Raw genomic sequence first — 15,575 nt, 5'->3', positions numbered from 1 at the left:
AGGCCTATCATCATGACATTTCAAAACAGCATAAATTTTTTTAAAAAATCATAAATCTTCAGATATGGGAAAACAGATTGCTAACAAAGAATGAAAATAATAGCACCCAGCTTCTAATCAGCAACACTACATGCTAAATGCAATACCTTCAAAAATTCAAAAGAACAGATTTTTTGAACATAGAATTCTAAAACCAAACTATCATCCAAATATGAAGATAAAATAATGCAAAAACCCCAAATTTTGCCTTTTTAAAGCAGTTACTTGAGGATGTTTTCCAAAGAAATGCATGATGTCTTCAGTCAGGACTTTTGGGTGCCAGTAACAGAAACCGATTTTAGTTAACTTAAGCAGAAAAGGGACTTATTACAAGGTTATCATTGTAGTTTACAGAAGCCTGGAGACATGGGCAGGAGAAGGCACAGCTAAGGCCACATTATGGGAACAGCCAGATTAGAATGCTGGTACTGATCCTGGTACCTGCCCTGCTGCAATCCCTGGATGTCACCCTACCACAACCCGCCACTCTGGATGAGGTCTAGCCATCCTCCCGTCTGTTGTCATTCATTTGTGGTCAATGTTGGCATTGTTTTACTTACACTCTTCAATCCATGGCACATTACTTTCCCCAGTTCATTGGGGACTCTCTTTTGCTTTATCTCATTGTATTATTATTTTTACCTTTTGATTCCCATCCCCACTTCCATTCTACTGCACACCTCAGTGAGCTACTTGAGTGTATTTCATGTATATAGACTTCTTTTTTTTGTGTCTGTGTGTGTTTTTTTGTATATAGACTTCTAATCCATCTTTCATATGTTTATTTAGATATAACCCATGAAAATAGATATACCCATGAAAATAGTGTTTTTAAAATAATTACATAAATGGTGTTATGCTGTAATCTCATTCTGTTTTTTACTTTTCACTCAACACTAGGCTTTGAAGACTTATCTGTGTGACTGTAGTAAATTTAGGTCATTTCTTTTTATTGTTTAATATTTTCTATCATATAAATATGCCACAGTCTGCTTATCTGGTCCCATTGTGATGGACACCTAGATTGTTCCCAATTCTTCACTATCACAAACAATGCTATAACAAACAACCTCAGCTATATTCCCTTAAGGACCTGTATGAGAATTTCTCTGGAAGATGTTCTCAGGGGGGACATTTTGGGGTTGTAAGATCTACACATATTTAATTTCAGGAGATACTGCCAAATTAATCTCTGGAATACCTGTACCAGTTTACACTCCCATCCACAGTTTTCCTTCTCACATCCACATCAGCATTGATAATATATGAATTTCTACATATTGCCATCCTTGTAGCACTTTCTCACTGTTATTTTAATTTTCATTTCTCAATTTATTAGCAGACTTGAAAATATCAATATATTCAAGTTTACCTCTGTAAATTACTCTCCATATCCTATGCCTTGTTTCCTTTTGGGTTTACTGCCTTCTTTTTCAGTTATTAATCTTTTGTCATTTTTGCACATTGCAAATATATTCTCCTAATCTATCACCTATCTGTTGATTTTTATATTCCTGTCTCCTTTGTGTTTATGACTACAGATGCAAAGCCATAAGTAGAGTATTCAACCCTTGCTGCCTGGTGGACAGGGAAAGGAAGTATCTATCTTCAGTTTCCACGGTAGGAAGTAGGGCCCTGCCTCCCACCAAGACTCAAACTAGGGAAGAATCTTCTAAAACAAGATGGAGATTTAGATGCTAGGCAGTCACTAGGGTTCACTCCTTTGGTTGTCCAACATTCATGTATACCCTTAGTCCCATATTTACACTAAAAGGCTTCCACTTAATATAGTGCAAATAGAACTCATATAACCAAAAATATGCTTGTGTCCTCTCCAAAGGAAGACAACCAAAATCATGAGTTAGAATGCTTTCAGATGCAAGCAACAGAAAACCCAATTGAAATTGGTTTAAGTAATAAATGCAATTTATTGGCTCATTTAATTGAGAAGTTCATAGGTAGAGCAGACTTCAGGCATGGTATGATCAGTAATATGGTCCCGTTTCTCTGTGGCCCTCTTGATTCTGGCTTCTTCATTTGTCAGCTCCATCCTCAGGTATGCCTTTCATATGTTCACAAGATGGCTAACAGCACCAATCAGACAACATGCTTTTTTGCTCATATCTAGGAAAAAAAACAGGTCAATTATTTTCCTCAAAAGCTGTAAAAAATCCTAATCCTCAGTGTGATTTAATCACCCCTGAAACAATTATCACTGTGGCAAGGAAGGTAAAATTGCTCAGATTGGTTTATTCACATAGGCTTATACCTAGAGCTGATGGTGTGATCAATCCCACTCAAACTGCTTAGTTGTTATACAATGGAGGAAGAGAGGAATGGATGTTGAAGAATGATCACAATGTCCACTACAAGAGAGTAAACTAGGAAACAGTATGATATGGTGCCCAATCCAGAAGAGTAATTAATGTTCCAGAATCACAGCTATGCCACAAGGCCTACAGAGTAATCAGTCCAAATTGGAGTAGGAAGACAAAAGGCTCCAAGAAGAAGGCATCTGGTAAAAACAGGGATTCAAATGATTTTATACCTCCTTGAGAATTTAGAACAACTTGAGAAGGTAATAAATTGGAAAATTCAAGGGAAAAGGGTAATTAGAAACCTCAGGGGAAACAAATTGTAGAAGAAAAGAAATGTAATTTCAGTACACTCATTAGGTCTTTGTGGAACAATATGTACATACTCATAATAGTGTAAATACTTTATTGACTTTAAACTTTCAGAATGACCTATTGGCAAAGTATGGATGATTTAATTGTGGTTACAAAACAGAGTGTAAATATTACTAACCTTATTAAGAAAAACATAAAAGTACAGATGACAGAAGAGAGATAGAGAGAGGGAGTATAAGTCTACTATTAAAGGTACAAAGGTAGGGAATATTAGATATATAATTAGTGATATGGCTATACTAAGGGCATTAGAGGAGGGCAGTTGAGTAGTATAAATACCATTATGTTAGTAGAAAATGACTAAAATTGATAAATAAGTTGATAAATAGAAAATATCTGTATATTATTTAGAGATATGGTAGACAATTACCAGAAGGATAAATTAAAAAATATCTAAATGTTAAAAGTAAGCTAGTAGACTTCCAGGTCAAGTTGGCAGACTTACCACATGTTTATTTCCACTCCTTCTTGAGACTGCTAAAAAGACAGTACGGGAAAAGGGAAAAGGTACAAAAACACAATGATGAAGAGAATGGGAGGGGGGTCTATCAGCAAAAAAGAAGATATTAGAATAGATTTCTGGGAGATAGGAATTAAATGGAGGAGTGGTGACTGAAAAAAGAATAGCGGAGGATGCCATAGCTGGGAGTATGCATGGAGGTGATGTGATGAAGGAAGGACCTGATCTTTCTCTGCAGTAACCTTGAATGTCTTGGGTCTTGACAACATCAGGTATGATGAAGGGTGGGAATGAGATGTGAGGCTGAAAACAGTTTAATTGAAAGGCTGAATATAAAATCATTGACTTATCCCCTTATGCACAATGCACAGCAGCTAGGTATCTACTCATTAGGCAAAAACCAGAGGGTTCTGCTCTAAGGAAACTAAACAACCTCAGGGAAAATATTTTTGCTTTCTGACATTCAGAGACTCTGCAGCATAGCAGTCAGTTTTCCTTCAATCATTCTAAAGGAAAGTCACCAGTTGCCTACCTCTTTCCTCACACACAGAGCTTTCAATCATATTTTTATTGCTGCATTCTTAAATACCAGTCAACAACCATGGATTGATAAGTATTTGAGAAAATTCTGCAACATGAAAGAAAGAGACAAAAATAAGTGATGGAAGTAAACAATCTCAAAGGAAGTAGGTATTTCAAATAAGAGAAGGAAATATAAAAATGCCTCTAATCATCTCCTTCAGAGATTTAAGGTGGTAACACATCCATAAAATATGAACAAAATGCTCTAAGAAAGGAGAAGAGAACATTAATGAATATTTCAAAATTATAAGTGTGATTGCCAAAATGAAAGGAAATGCAATAGAAAGATGGGAAGATAAAGTCAAATTTTCTTCCAGAAAATAAAAAGAAAGACAAAAAGAAGAGATGGAGAGAGCTGTGAAGGGAGGAAAGAGGAAAACAGGGAGAAAAAGTGAGGGAGGGAGATGGAAAATAGGAGAGAAAGGATAAACTATAAGAGATCAATCCAGGAGGTTTAACATCTAATGTTAAGGAGTTCCACGAGAGAACAAAGGAGAGGAATGCATCAAAGACATGATATAAGAGAATTTCTCAGTGTTAAAGGACTTTAGAAGAGGTTGGGAAGATGGTGGTGGAGAGTAGGACCCTATGCTCACCTTGCCCCATGAATTCTAGATAAACTATCATATCTTCCTAAATACCCCAGAAATCGACCTAAGGACCGGCAGAACAAACTCCAAAACCAAAGTCAGAGAGGAGGCTTCATCAAAGAAGGTAAAAAGGGTGGAGACATGGTTTGGGAGAGAAATGTATCATCACCTCCAAAATGGGAGAGGAAGCCATGGTTGCAGAGAGGGCAAGAGACAGACTAGCACACATGGAAGCCCAAATAGGGAAGACAAATCTCCATAGCAATTGGCTTGGAAAGTGAGAGGAGCTGAATTTTGTTAGTTCTTGCAACAAGTGGGGCTTAAAAGCAAGAGTATTAATGATCAACAGGTTTGGTTCTGAGAGGGCATGGAGGGCATTGGGGCTCTTTTTGAAGAAAAGGCAGAGCAAATGACCCATGGACATACAGCATGGAAACAGTGATTGGAGGAGCACTTGGAGCACGCAGTGGGGAGGTTATTTGCTCATCTTGGAACATGTTGAGAGAGGCAGCATTCACAGAGAGAACCCTCAACTGGGGAAGGGGTTGGGGTGGGAGAGGAGACCTGGCAGGTGCCATTTCCCTCTGGATAGGCACAGGGCCACCTGTGGGAACCAATATAGTGCCTACACTCACTACTTAACTTGTTTAGAAAAACTCCTTCTGCCCCCCTCAGTCTGGTGAAACCGCCCTTTCCCAGTCATGCTTCTTCAGACCCAGCATGGTGGGCCCCCTACTCCAGAATAACTGCCCAAACCTCCTGCCAACACTGTGTCTCCCAACCCAGGAACTTTGTATGGCTTCAGTTCTGGAGGTGGTGGTGACAGGATTCATTTCACAAGCAGACCAGAGCACACCTAGGTAAAACTTACCCCTTTGAGGCCAGGAACCAAACACTGCTCCAAACAGGCAAAGAGAGCCTCTGCAGTTGACTGGTCTGAAGGCTAAAGTGGCCAACACCCAACAGCAGAGCACTAGCAGCACACATTGGAGACACTCCCTGAAAGGCCAGGTCCTGGGGAACAGTGGACACTATACTGCAGGGCACCAGAAAATATCTTCTTCATAAAGCCATTAACTTCAAGAACAGAAGATGTAGATGACTTTCCTAAAACATAGAAACACATGCAGACGCTTAGACAAAATGAGAATATAGAGGAATTTGACCCAAATAAAAGAACTAGACAAAACCATGACCAGAGATCTAAGGAAAAAAGATATCTATATCTATATCTATATCTATGTCTATATCTATATATAACATGCATGATAGAGAATTTAAAGTAATGATGATAAAGATACTCACTGGACTTGAGGAAAGAGTAAAAGACATCAGCGAGACCTCTAACACAGGGATAAGGAATAACAGAAGAGATAAATAAATAGAATGAGAAATATACTTGATAAAATGAACAGCAGGCTAGGAAAAGCAAAGGAAAGAATTAATGACCTAGAAAACAGAGTAATGGAAAGTAACCAAGTTGAACAAAAGACAAAAAAAGGATTCTGCAACATGATAATAGACTTAGGGGACTCAGTGACTCCATCACCTGTTATTGCATTCATATTATAGGAGCTCCAGAAGGGGAAGAGAGAGAAAATGGGGTACAACATTTATTTGAAGAAATAATAGCTGAAATATTCCCTAATCTAGGGAAGGAAACAGATATCTAAATCTAGGAGGCACAGAGAACCCCCAACAAAATCAACAAAAGTAGATCCACACTAAGACATACTATAATTAAAATGGCAAAATGTACTGATGAAGAAAAAAATTTAAAAGCATCAATAGTGAAAGGGAATAAAGGGGAAAGGAGAAGAAAATGAGTGGGAAATATCAGTGAGGGTGACAGAACATGAAAGACTCCTAACTCAAGGTAATGAACAAGGGGTAGTGGAAAGGGAGGTGAGCGGGGGGTTGGGGTGACTGGGTGACGGGCACTGAGGGGGGCACTTGACGGGATGAGCACTGGGTGATAAGCTCTATGTTGGCAAATTGAACTCCAATTAAAAAAAATAGCATCAAGACAAAAGAAGACAGTTACATACAAGGGAAAGCCCATAAGGTTAGCAGGGGATTTCTCAGCAGAAAGAGGCAAGCCAGAAGGGAAGGGAGTGGCATGATAGGTTCAAAATGCTAATGGGAAAAATCTACAGCCAAGAATACTTTATCCAGCAAGGCTATCATTCAGAATAGAAGAAGAGATAAAGAATTTCTCAGATAAACAAAAACTAAATGAGTTCATAACTACAAAACCAGCCCTGTAAGAAATATTAAAGGGAACTCTGAGTCGAAAGGAGAGGTCAAAAGTGACTGTATAATGATAGGAAAACACAAAAGTAGTAAAAATGAATATTCCTGTTAAAAAACCAGTTCAGAAACTCACAAAACAAAAGGATGTAAAATACAACAACATATACCAAAAACATGAGGAGGAGAGGAGTAAGAATGGGTTCAAACTTAAATAACCATCAAATTAATATAGACTACTATATAGTAGAAGAGATTATATCCAAATTTTGTGGATAACCATACATCAAAACCCACTAATGAATTTGCAAAGAATAAAAATAAATCCAAATATATGACTAAAGAAAACAGCAGCCATAAAAGAGAGAAAGACAAGAAAGAATCAGAGAAAATCTTCAAAATCCACCGAACAAATAATAAAATGGCAATAAATATATATCTATAAATAATTATTTTGTTTTTTTTTTTTTTTTTTTTTTTTAATTTTATTTATTTATGATAGTCACATAGAGAGAGAGAGAGAGAGAGAGAGAGAGGCAGAGACACAGGCAGAGGGAGAAGCAGGCTCCATGCACCGGGAGCCCCACGTGGGATTCGATCCCGGGTCTCCAGGATCGCGCCCTGGGCCAAAGGCAGGCGCCAAACCGCTGCGCCACCCAGGGATCCCTTTTTTTTTTTTTTTTTTTTTTTTTTTTTTTTTTTTAATTTTATTTATTTATGATAGTCACATAGAGAGAGAGAGAGAGAGAGAGAGAGAGGCAGAGACACAGGCAGAGGGAGTAAATAATTATTTTGAATGTAAATGGGCTAAATGCTCCAATCAAAAGATGTAAGGTGACAGAATGGATGAAATAAATAAGACACATCTATATGCTTCCCATAAGAGACTCATTTTAGACCTACAGACACCCGCAGATGGAAAGTGAGGGGATAGAGTAACATCTAGCATGCAAGTGGATATGAAAATAAAGTTAGAGTAGCAATACTTACCTCAGATGAACTAGAATTTAAAACAAAGACTGTAACAAGAGACAAAGTAGGACACTATATAATATCAAAGGGACCAATCCAACAAGAAAATATAACAATTGAAAATATGCACCCGGGGATCCCTGGGTGACACAGCAGTTTGGCGCCTGCCTTTGGCCCAGGGCACGATCCTGGAGACCTGGGATGGAATCCCACGTCGGGCTCCCGGTGCATGGAGCCTGCTTCTCCCTCTGCCTATGTCTCTGCCTCTCTCTCTCTCTGTGTGACTATCATAAATAAATAAAAATTTAAAAAAAAAAGAAAGAAAATATGCACCCAAAATATTAACACCCAAATATATAAACTGTTAGAAACAAACATAAAGGAACTAACTGATAATAATACAGTAATAGTAGTGGACTTTAACACTCTACTTACATTGATGGACAGATGAACTTAAAAGAAAATCAATAAGGAAACAATGGCTTTGAATAACACACTGGACCGGATGGGGTTAACAGATATATTCAGAACATTCCAACCTAAAACAGCAGAATACACATTCTTTTCAGGTGTACACATAACACTTTCCAGAATAGATCACATATTTGGTCACTAAACAGGCCTCAACAAATACAAAAGAATCAAAGTCATAACATGCATCTTTTCCTTCTTTCTTTTTTTAAAAAAGACTTTATTTATTTGAGAGAGAGAGAGAGAGAGATCATTTACAAGTGAGAGATGGAGGAGGAGAGGGAGAGGCAGACTCCCAGAGGAGTGGAAGCCCAATGGGGGACTGGATTCCAGGACCTCAGTCAGTTGACTGAGCCACCTAGGCACCTCGTACCATGCACCTTTTCTGACCACAATGGTTTGAAACTAGAAGTCAACCACAAGAGAAAATCTGGAAAGAGCATAAATACATGGAGGTTAAATAATATGCCCCTATGCAATGAATGAGTCAACCAGGATATCAATGAAGAAATTTTAAAAGTACATGGAAACAAATGAAAATAAACACACACACACACACACACACACACACACAGAAAATAAAAACACAACAGTCCAAAACCTTTTGGATGCAGTAAATGCGGTACTAAGAGGGAAGTTTATAGCAATACAGGGCTACCTCAAGAAGCAAGAAAAATTTCAAACAACTTAACCCTACACTTAAAAGGACTGGATAAAGAACAATAAACAAAACATAAAACTGGCAGAAGGAAAGCAATAATAAGATTAGAGTATAAATAAATAATATAGAAATGGAAAACATGATAGAATAGATCAATGAAACCAGGAGCTGGTCCTTTGAAAGAAATCAACACAATTGATAAACTTCTAGCCAGGCTCATCAAGAAAAAAGACAAGGCCTCAAATAAATAAAATCACAGATTAAAGGGGAGAAATAAGACCTAACACCATAGAAATACAATTTGAAGAGACTATTATGAAAAACTCTATGCCAACAAATTGGACAACCCAGAACAAATGGATAAAATCCTAGAAACATATAAATTACCAAAACCCAAAAATAAAGAAATAGAAAATTTGAACAGACTGATAACCAGCAAGGGCATTGGATCAGTTATCAAATAACTCCCAATAAACAAAATTCCAGGGCCAGATAGCTTCATAGGCAAATTCTATCAAATAGTTAAAGAAAAATTAATACTATTCTTCTCAAACAGTTCCAAAAAAATAGAAAAGGAAGGAAAACATCCAAATTCATTCTATGAGGCCAGCATTACCCTGACTCTAAAACCAGATAAAGATACCACAAAAAGAGAACTACAGGCCAATATCCCTCATGAACATAGATGCAAAAATCCTTAACAAAATACTAGCTAACTGAATCTAACAACAAATTTAAAATTATTCACCATGATCTTGTGGGATTTATTTCTGGGTTGCAAGCGTGGTTCAATATTTTCAAATCAATCCACATGATATATCACATCAATAAGAGAAAGGATAGGAACCATATGATCACTTCAATAGATGCAGAAAAAGCATCTGACAAAGTACAACATCCGTTCATGATAAAAACCCTCAACAAAGTAGATTTAAAGAAAACATCTCAACCTAATAAAGGCCACTTATGAAAAACCCACAGCAAACATCATACTCAATGGGGAAAAACTCAGAACTTCCCCCTAAGGTCAGGAACAAGACAAGGATGTCCACTCTCATGACTTTTCTCAACACAGTACTGGAAGTCCTAGCCACAGCAATCAGACAACAAAAAGAAGTAAGAGCTATCCAAATTGGTAAGGAAGAAATGAAACTTTTGTTATCTGTAGAAAGTGTGAGCTATATATAGAAAACCCAAAAGACTACCAGAAAACTACTAGAACTGATAAGTGAATTCAGTAGTTACAGAATACAAAATTAACATATAGGATTGTTACATTTCTACATACTAATAATGAAGCAGCAGAAGGAGAAATTAATAACACAATTCTATTTATAATTGTGCCAAAAATAATAATAACAAGATTTATTATTTCTCTAGGAATAAACTTAACCATGGAGGTAGAAGAATTGTACTCTGGAAACTATAAAGCATTGGTGAAAGAAATTGAAGATGACACAAGGAAATGGAAAGACATTCCATGCTATGGATTGGAAGAACAATGTTAAAATGTCTATACAACCCAAAGCAATCTACACATTAAATACAATCCCTATCACGATACCAACAGAAATTTTCACAGAATAAACAATCCTAAAATTTGTATAGAACCACAAAAGACCCCAAATAGCAAAAACAATACTGAAAAAGAAAAAGAAAATGGGAGGTATCAAAATTGCAGAGTTCAAGTTATATTCTGGATACTGTAATAGTAAAAACAGTATGATACTGGCACAAAAATAGACACATAGATAATAGAAGTGAAAAGAAAGCCCAGAAACAAACCCACAATTATATGGTTCATTAATCTTTGACAAAGGAAGCAAGAATATGCAATGGAAAAGACAGTCTCTTTAAAAAATGGTGTTAGGAAAACTGGATGGCTACATGCAAAAGAATGAAATTTGTCCACTTTTTAACACCATACATGAAAATAACCCCCATATGGATTGAAGACCTAAATGTGAGACCTGAAATTGTAAAAATCCTAGAAAATGACACAGGCTGTTGGTTGTAGCAACAGTTTTCTAGATATATTTCCCGAGGCAAGGAAAACAAAAGCAAAAATAAACTATTGGGACTTAATCAAAATAAAAACTTCTGCACAGCAAAAGAAACAGTCAACCATCTAAAAGACAACCTACAGAATGGGAGAAGATATTTGCAAATGACCTATCAGATAAAGGGCTAGTATCCAAGACCTATAAAGAACGTATTAAACTCAACACCCAAGAAACAAACAATCCAATCATGAAATGGGCAAAAGACATGAACAGAAATCTCACAGAGGAAGACATACACATGGCCCACAAGCACATGAGAAAATGCTCCGCATCACTTGCCATCAGGCAAATACAAATCAAAACCACAATGAGATACCACCTCACACCAGTGAGAATGGGGAAAATTAACAAGACAGGAAACAACAAATGTTGGAGAGGATGCGGAGAAAAGGGAACCCTCTTGCACTGTTGGTGGGAATGTGAACTGGTGCAGCCAGTCTGGAAAACTGTGTGGAGGTTCCTCAAAGAGTTAAAAATAGAGCTGCCTTACGACCCAGCAATTGCACTGCTGGGGATTTATCCCAAACATACAGAGGCAGTGAAACGCCGGGGCACCTGCACCCCGATGTTTCTAGCAGCAATGTCCACAATAGCCAAACTGTGGAAGGAGCCTCGGTGTCCATCGAAAGATGAATGGATAAAGAAGATGTGGTTTATGTATACAATGGAATATTACTCAGCCATTAGAAATGACAAATACCCACCATTTGCTTCAAGGTGGATAGACCTAGAGGGTATTAAGCTGAGTGAAGTAACTCAATTGGAGAAGGACAAACATTATATGGTCTTATTAATTTGGGGAATATAAAAAATAGTGAAAGGGAATAAAGGGGAAAGGAGAGAAAATGAGTGGGAAATATCAGTGAGGGTGACAGAACATGAGAGACTGCTAACTCTGGTAAACGAACAAGGGGTCGTGGAAAGGGAGGTGGACGGGGGATTGGGGTGACTGGGTTACGGGCACTGAGGGGGCACTTGACGGGATCAGCACTGGCAAATTGAACTACAATAAAAAATATACAAAAATAATAAAAAATAAAATAAAAAATAATAAAAAGATAAACCATTTAACATTCTAATGAAGATGATCTGGCTTTGAATTTTGGCCCACCTGAAGCTGAAGAGTAGCAGAATCCAGGCAAGAACATAGCTGCACTTAGTATTTATTAGTACCTTATATATGTAGCACCAGAATTGTCATTTGAATTGCAAGTTAAATCTTCTCTATAGTTTGGCTGATTCTCTAAAAACAAAGCAAAACAAAACAGAAAATAACAAGTGTTAGTGAGGATGTGGAGAAATTGGAAACCTGTGCACTTTGGTGGCAATGTAAAATGGTGTAATCACTCTGGAAACAGTATGGTTGTTCCTCAAAAAAATTAAAAATAGAATTACCATATGATCCAGCAATTTCACTCCTGGATATAAATCCAAAATAATTGAAATCAAGGTTTCAAAAGATATTTGTACACTTATGTTCATAGCAAGCATTTTCCACAATAGCCAAAATGCAGAAGCAACTCAAGAGTCCATCAGTGGATGAATGGATAAACAAATGTATTATATTCATGCAATGAGATATTATTCAGGCCTAAAAATGAAGGAAATTCTGACATATGCTACAAAGTAGATGAACCTTGAGGACATTATGCTAAGTGAAATATGCCAGTCATCACTTACATGATGTGTATAGAGTAGTCAAATTCATAGAGACATAAAGTTGAGTGGTGGTTGCCAGGTCCTGGGAGGGGGACATGGGGCTATCCATTCACTTATTGTTTAATGGTTTAAGAGTTTCAGGTATGCAAGTTGAAAAATTTCTTGAAAAAAAAAAAGAAAAATTTCTTGAGATTGGTTGTTCAGCATTGTAAATATACTTAACATTACTGAACTGAGGCTGCCTGGGTGGCTAAGCAGTTGAGTATCTGCCTTTGGCTTAGGGCATGTTCCTGATCTGGAGATGGAATCCCGCATCAGGCTCCCTGCGAGGAGCCTGCTTCTCCCTCTGTCTGTCTCTCTGCTTCTTTCTCGGTTTCTCATGAATAAATAAATAAAATCTTTAAAAAAAACATTACTGAACCGTACACTTAAGAATGGTTAAGATAGTAAATGTTATGTATATTTTATTTTATTTTTAAATTTTTATTTATTTATGATAGTCACAGAGAGAGAGAGAGAGGCAGAGACACAGGCAGAGGGAGAAGCAGGCTCCATGCACCGGGAGTCCGACGTGGGATTCGATGCGGGTCTCCAGGATCACACCCTGGGCCAAAGGCAGGCGCCAAACCGCTGCACCACCCAGGAATCCCTGTTATGTATATTTTAAACACAGCTATAAAAATTAGAAAAACAAGGGATGATAAAAATAAATTTATGTTTACTTAATTTGACAGCTGAGTAAAAATGGACCAATCCTCAGTAACCACAAACTACCAAAATGCAGCCAAGAAAATACAAACTGAATATACCTATAACCATTATGGAAAATAAATGTATATTAAAATCTCCCCCCAACTTGATATTGTACCATATAGTTACAGTAATGAAAACATTAATGTACTGGTAGAAGGATAGAAACATATGATCAGGGGATCCCTGGGTGGCGCAGCGGTTTGGCGCCTGCCTTTGGCCCAGGGCGCGATCCTGGAGACCGAGGATCGAATCCCACGTCGGGCTCCCGGTGCATGGAGCCTGCTTCTCCCTCTGCCTGTGTCTCTGCCTCTCTCTCTCTCTCTCTCTCTCTCTCTCTCTCTCTCTCTCTGTGACTATCATAAATAAATAAAAATTAAAAAAAAAAGAAGGTTCAACTTAGGAAAAAAAAATCCCCCCCCCCCAAAAAATAAAATCTCCCCAAAAAGAAAACTCCAGGACCAAATGGTTTCACTGGATAATGTTACCAAACATTAAAAAAAGCCCACCATTTTTACATACACATGGCAGAAGAGGGAATACTTCTCAACTCATTTTATGAAGGCAGAATTATCCAAATACCAAAGAAGACAAAGACTGCATACAAAAAGGAAAACTATAGAGACCAATATCCCTCCTGAAATATAAATTCAAGAATCCCCTCACCAACATTTAACAACTGGAATCCAATAACGTATAAAAAATAGAGTATGTCACAACCAAGTAGGATTTACTACAGGTATACAAGTCTAGTTCAATATTGAAAACTCAGTCAATGCAATCCAGTTAATCAACAGGACATAGAGGACAAATCAAATGATCATATATATAATCACATAGAAGAAAAAAATCATATGAAGATAAACTGTTGATCTTCAGCATTGGCATATAATTTGCACAGAAAAAGGATTTGGCAAAATCCAACATCCATTCATGATTATTTTTGTTACTACACAAGAAACAGAGAGGAATTTCCTCAACTTGAAAAGAGCATCTTAAAAAAAAAAAAAACATACTTACTGATGTGAGGCTAGGGATGCCTGGCTGGCTCATACCTGGTGCCTGGGTGGCTGCCTTTGGCTCAAGTCATGAAGTTCTGGGATCGAGCCCTGCATCTGGCTCCCTGCTCACCAGGGAACCTGCTTCTCCCTCTGCCCCTTCCCCCTCACTCATTTTCTCTCTCTCAAATAAATAAATAAAATCTATTTAAAATTATATGAGGCTAAATGTTCTCTCTCTAAGACTGAGTACTGAAAGATCTAGCTACTGCAATAAGGCAATTTAAAAAAAGAAAAGTAATACAAATTGTAAAGGAAGAAATTAAACACTCTCTCGACAGATGATATGATTGAAAATGAAGGGAATCTACCAAAAACAACAGAACCTTCCTAGACTAATAAGTGAGTTCAGCAAGGTCACAATACAAGATCAATACACAAAAGTCATTTACATTTCTATGTGTATGAAAAAAATGGAAAACAAAAGATTAAAAGGCAATACTATTTACAATTGCTCCAGAGGAAATGATATATATGCATAAAACTAACAAAAGTGTACAAAATCTGTATGATGAAAATTATGCATTGCTGATGAAAGAAATCAAAGAAGACCTAAATGCCAAGAGCTAGGGGAGAAGCAATCCAGGCCAGCTATCTCATCAATATTCAACTAACAGGAAAGAGGAAGGGTAGAACCATGTGGCCTCTCCCTTACATGCTAAATGAGCACATAATGTACTAGAGAATGACCTAAAGAGACCAATACTAAGACACATTTTAGGGATGCCTGGGTGGATCCATGGTTGAGCATCTGCCCTTGGCTCAGGATGTGATCCTGGGACTTCCACATTGGGCTCCCCTCAGGGAGCCTGCTTCTCCCTCTGCCTATGTCCTTGCCTCTCTCTGTGTCTCTCATGAATAAATAAAATCTCTTAAGGAAAAGACACATTTTGGCAAATTTTTTTTTTTAAAAAATTTAAAGGGAAAAATCCGGGGCATTTAGGGAACAAAATAGAACTTGTGACTTAGAGCGTTAGGAAATTTAGATTATCATAGACTTTTCAACAGAAACATTTTATACCAGAAGAAAATGGGGTCACATATTTAATATGGTTAGCTATATAGTGATGTGAGCTAAGGATTTTACATCCAGCAAGACTGACTTTCAAGTATAAATGACACACAGAAATTTAACAATTTCTTGCAAATCAATATGCAAGACTCAGAAAATATCATTTCCATGACCCTTTCCTGAAGAAGAGTCAGCTTCAGATAACAAATATATGTTTATAACCAGACATAAGGACTGGTTGTGAGAATTAAATATATAATTATGGTAAAACTAAGAATCAACATGGGTTAAGTGGGAGAGAGTATTTGTAGGCTATAT

The 15,575-nt window shown here is 37.3% G+C and overlaps 1 long non-coding RNA gene across 1 annotated transcript; it reads right to left on the bottom strand.

The window, feature by feature from the left end:
- Positions 1-1,943: 1,943 nt before the first annotated feature.
- On the bottom strand, positions 1,944-12,592 carry LOC144307683 (uncharacterized). Its single transcript, XR_013374446.1, has 4 exons — positions 12,459-12,592; positions 11,890-12,021; positions 5,233-5,468; positions 1,944-2,163 (listed from the first exon to the last, which is right to left on the bottom strand). It is a non-coding gene; the product is annotated as an uncharacterized LOC144307683 (long non-coding RNA).
- Positions 12,593-15,575: the final 2,983 nt, after the last annotated feature.

Source organism: Canis aureus, chromosome X, assembly GCF_053574225.1.
Source record: "Canis aureus isolate CA01 chromosome X, VMU_Caureus_v.1.0, whole genome shotgun sequence".
NCBI classification, from domain to species: domain Eukaryota; kingdom Metazoa; phylum Chordata; class Mammalia; order Carnivora; family Canidae; genus Canis; species Canis aureus.
Note: the sequence above shows the minus strand (reverse complement) of the source record. Positions and strands in the feature narration are given on the sequence as shown.